This window comes from Colobus angolensis, unplaced genomic scaffold (assembly GCF_000951035.1).
Source record: "Colobus angolensis palliatus isolate OR3802 unplaced genomic scaffold, Cang.pa_1.0 Scaffold194, whole genome shotgun sequence".
In the NCBI taxonomy this organism is placed as follows: Eukaryota; Metazoa; Chordata; class Mammalia; order Primates; family Cercopithecidae; genus Colobus; species Colobus angolensis.
This window is the reverse complement of record NW_012115088.1, coordinates 1,314,798-1,319,974: the sequence shown is the minus strand read 5'-3', so window position 1 is coordinate 1,319,974 and position 5,177 is coordinate 1,314,798. Positions and strand designations below refer to the sequence as shown.

Genomic DNA, 5,177 nt, shown 5'->3' with positions numbered 1-5,177 from the left:
TTTTGAGACAGAGTTTCGCTCTTTTTGCCCAGGCTGGAGTGCAATGGTGCAAGCTCGGCTCGCTGCAACCTCCACCTCCCAGGTTCAAGTGATTCTCCTACCTCAGCCTCCCAAGTAGCTGGGATTACAGGCATGCATCACCATGCCCAGCTAATTTTATTTTAGTAGAGATGGGGTTTCTCCATGTTAGTCAGGCTGGTCTCAAACTCCTGACCTTGTAATCTGCCTACCTCAGCCTCCCAAAGTGCTGGGATTACAGGCATGAGGCACCGCACCCGGCTCCTCTTTTAATTTCAAAGAAATCCTCAAGAATAAGTCAAAAAGAATCACACAGCATTTCTTGGAGTTGGACTAGAAAGGTTTTCAGTGTTCTAGAAATAAACCCTTGAATCACAGCAAATTCCCTATGTTAGCAAGCTCTATGTACCATTAAGGTCTTTAGAGAGTAAATTTTCCTTAACTGCAACCTTACCCAGATGGTAAAATAGAAACAGAACCCAGTTTGCAGAATGACTACCAAGTAAGAGTAAAAACTGATTTGCAATCTATCAATGGCCCCTTGTGTTTTGAAAATGTCAATGGCACATTTCAGGGAGGCCCCAGAGTTCTAAAGTCTGTCCCAAACAATCTATAAATCACTAGTCACAGCAAACCTTTATAATGTTCTAGAGATTTAAGAAGTATTAAATAGACTAAATAACAATCACACTTCATCTATAGAGTGGGTTGTACCAAAGGCTATTGGTAATAGACTCTTGGAACTTTTCTCTACCTCTCCTCAAAATGTGAAGTGACTATTAAGAGTAAAGCCTTAGGGGACTTCTGAATCCAGCCAACATGGAGTAACAAGGACCAAATTGGCCCTCCCACCTGAACCAACCAAAAGGAAAAAGGAAAAAGAGCCAGACAAAATATATAAAACATCTGTTTTCAAGATACTGGATATCAGGCAGTGAAAGAAAATGATTCCTAAGCAAAGTTTACCCCAGCTTACTGCTTTCAGATACCTTACACACTATGACACAAGAAGTGGAATGAAGGAGAGCCCAGCAGACTCCCCGAGTTGAGACGATTCGGCTATGAATCCAGGAAGAACAAGATGGTTAGAGTTCACAAGACAGTGTACAAGAGGAAGTTAAGTGCACAGAGAACCCTAGAGACCTGCCGAAGGTTCTCCCGGAGAATGTGACAATGCAGATCAGTGCGTGCATGTGAAGAAACTATAAAAAGTACAGCAAAGAAAAAAACATATGAAAGCATTAGACACAATAGCACTGGAAACTCACAGAGGGCCAGGAATAGTGACTGTTCCCATCAGGTAGACTAGAAACGCTCCCAACTCAGTGGAGGTAGAATACTAAGAAGAGTCTTACCTTACTTAAACTGGGGAGGAATTAGCCCTAGAATAAATACTGCTTGGGTCCTGCCAAAAAAAAAAAAAAAAAAATGGAAATGGAAGTAAGATCTGAAAGGATTGAACTATTTCCTAGTAATTTAACTCTATCTCAAATTAAAATCCAGGCATATTTATAAGAATAGAAAAATATCCAGCATCCAGCAAGGAAAAAAATCACAATGTCTGACATTTAATATTGAATATGTGGCATTCAGTATTACAAAGCATGCAAAAAAACAGAAAAATATGACCAATAATGAGATTAAAAAGTAATCACTAGGGGCCGGGTGCGGTGGCTCATGCCTGTAATCCCAGCACTTTGTGAGGCTGAGGCGGGCGGATCATGAGGTCAGGAGATCAAGACCATCATGGTGAACATGGGGAAACTCTGTCTCTACTAAAAATACAAAAAAATTAGCCGGGCGTGGCTGTGGGTGCCTGTAGTCCCAGCTACTAGGGAGGCTGAGGCAGGAGAATGGCGTGAACTTGGGAGGTGGAGCTTGCAGTGAGTGGAGATTGCCCCACTGCACTCCAGCCTGGGCAATAGAGCAAGACTCCGTCACAAAAAATAAAAAAAAAAAGTAATCACTAAAACTGACCTGCAACTGACATAGACGTTAGAATTAGCTGACTAGGACATTAAAACAGTTATTATAATGGTAATGTAGGCAGGTTTTGGTGGCTCACACCTGTAATCCCACTTTGAGAGGACAAGGTAAGAGGATCCCTTCATTTCAGGAGTTCAAGACCAGCTTGGACAACATAGGGAGATCCCATCTCTACAAAATAATAATAATAATAACAACAATAGTAATATATTCAAAAAGTTAAGTAGAGACAAAGAAAGTATAACATTTCTAAATCCGACTTTTAGAGATGAAAACAATAATCCTAAAGTGGAAAATACATTGGATAGGATTAACAGAAGATTAGGCATTACAGAAGAAAAGATTAGTAAACTTGAAGACAGCAATAGAAACTTTCTAAAATGTAGATAGAAAAAAAGAATTAAGGCCAGGTGCAGTAACCCACACCTGTAATCCCAGCATTTTGAGAGGCTGAGGCAGATGGATCACTTGAGGCCTGGAGTTCAAGACCAGCCTGGCCAACATGGCAAAATCCCATCTCTACTAAAAATAAAAAAATTAGACGGGCATGGTGGTGCACACCTGTAGTCCCAGCTACTTGGGAGTCTGAGGCATGAGAATCACTTGAACCCAGGTGGCGGAGGTTTCAGTGAGCAGAGATTGTGCCACTGCACTCTAGCCTGGGCAACAGAGTGAGACTCTGTTTCAAAAAAACAAAAAAAAGAGAAAGGTAAAGAGAATCGATGAGCTGTGGAAAAATTTAAGCAGCCTAATATACTTGCAATTAGATTCCCTGAAGGAGAAGATAAGGATGGTGTTGGAGGATGGGATAGGAAAACACATTTGTAGAAATTATGGCTGACATATTCCCAAATTAGATGAAAGCTATAAACTCACAGATCTGACAAGTGCAATGAATTCAAACACTAGAAACATGAAGAAAACGACACCAAGGCACATCATAATAAAAGTACTAAAAACCAGTGATAAAGTCTTAATAGCAGCCAGAAGAAAAGATATGTTATATATGGAGGAACAAAGTTAAAAATTTCAGCATATTTCTCATCAGAAATAGTACAAGTGGCCAGGCACAGTGGCTCATGCCTGTAACCCCAACTCTTGTAAGAGGCGGAGGAGGGCAACGGGCAGATCACCTGAGGTCAGGAATTTGAGATGAGCCTGGCAAATGTGGTGAAACCCCGACTCTACTAAAAATACAAAAATTAGCCGGGTGTGGTGGCGCATGCCTGTAATTCCAGCTCCTCAGGAGGCTGAGGCAGGAGAATCACTTGAACCTGGGGGGCAGAGGTTGCAGTGAGCTGAGATGGCACCACTGCACTCCAGCCTGGGTGACAAAGCAAGATTCCTCTCAAAAAAAAAAAAAAAAATACGAGCAAGAAGTAGAGCAACATCTATAACGTACTGAATAAAAAAATTTGTCAACCTAAAATTCTTTACCTAGCAAAAATATCCTTCAAAATCAAAGATATATAAAGATCAAAGATATATAAAGCTATATAAAGATTTTTTCAGACTGAAAAAAAGCTGAAAAATTCATAACCATTTGACTCATACAATAAGAAACATTCAAGGAAGCCCTTCAGACATAGAAAAGTTATTCTGGATTTCTGGAAATAGTCTACTAAGAAATGAAGAGCACTTGAAATAGTAACAACAGAAGTAAACATATTTTGATTTTTTAATAATTTAAATCTCTAAAAGTTAACAACTTTAAACAAAAATAGTAATAACTTATTGTGGGTTTATATCTAATGTATCAGTAAAATATATGACAACAGTATTATAAAAGCTAGCATTAGAGACATGGAAGTATACTATTGTCAGATATATCCTATAAGTGTAAGTATTCTATAAGTGATGTGGTATAATTCAAATGAAGATAAGACTGTAATAAATTAAAGATATATACTTAAATCTGGTTGACAGCAGCAATAATCCAGAATGGCTACTCTGACCTATGTTGACAAGGAAAATGGAGAACCAGGTACCCTTGTGGCTGCAAAGGATGGGCTGAAGCTGGGGTCTGGACCTTCAATCAAAGCCTTAGATGGGAGATCTTAAGTTTCAACACCACGTTTCGGCAAAACATTCGATGTTCCACCAGCCTTACCTAGAGCTACCAGGAAGGCTTTGGGAACTGTTAACAGAGCTACAGAAAAGTCAGTAAAGACCAGTGGACCCCTCAAACAAAAACAGCCAAGCTTTTCTGCCAAAAAGATGACTGAGAAGACTGTTAAAGCAAAAAGCTCTGTTCCTGCCTCAGATGATGCCTATCCAGAAATAGAAAAATTATTCCCCTTCAATCCTCTAGGCTTTGAGAGTTTTGACCTGCCTGAAGAGCACCAGATTCCACATCTCCCCTTGAGTGGAGTGCCTCTTATGATCCTTGATGAGGTGAGAGAGCTTGAAAAGCTATTTCAGCTAGACCCCCCTTCACCTGTGAAGATGCCCTCTCCACCATGGGAATCCAATCTGTTGCAGTCTCCTTCAAGCATTCTGTTGACCCTGGATGTTGAATTGCCACCTGTTTGTTCTGACATAGATATTTTAAATTTCTTAGTGCTTTAGAGTTTGTGTGTATTTGTATTAATAAAGCATTATTTGTTTAATAGAAAAAAGATACATACTTCAATCCTAAAATAAAATAACCATTAAAAGGGAAAACAGGAGTTATAACTAATAAAGGAACAAAGGACATAAAATGGGATAATAATGCTTAATCCAAAATAAGGCAGAAAATGAAGAAAAGTGAAACAAAGAACAGATAAATATAAAACAAATAGCAATATGAAAGACAAACTTGACCAGGCGCGGTGGCTCAAGCCTATAATCCCAACACTTTGGGAGGCTGAGGCAGGCGGATCACCTGAGGTCGGGAGTTCGAGACCAGCCTGACCAACATGGAGAAATCCCTTCTCTACTAAAAATACAAAAATAGCCAGGTGTGGTAGCACATGCGTGTAATCCCAGCAGCTCGGGAGTGTGAGGCAGGAGAATCACTTGAACCCAGGAGGCGGAGAATGTGGTGAGCGGAGATTGCACCATTTCACTCCAACCTGGGCAACAAGAGCAAAACTCCGTCTCAAAAAAAAGAAAGCTAGAGCAGCTATAAGAATATATCAAGAATATTTCAAAGCAAATAATATTACTGTGGAAAGAGAAGGTCATTTCAT

The 5,177-nt window shown here is 39.8% G+C and overlaps 1 protein-coding gene and 1 pseudogene across 1 annotated transcript in view; one reads left to right on the top strand and one right to left on the bottom strand.

Moving 5' to 3' along the window:
- LOC105510903 (serine/threonine-protein kinase Sgk3) overlaps window positions 1–5,177 on the bottom strand; it is a 213,659-nt gene that overhangs the window by 99,259 nt on the left and 109,223 nt on the right. The window lies entirely within an intron of this gene.
- LOC105510904 lies at window positions 3,946–4,529 on the top strand (annotated as a pseudogene).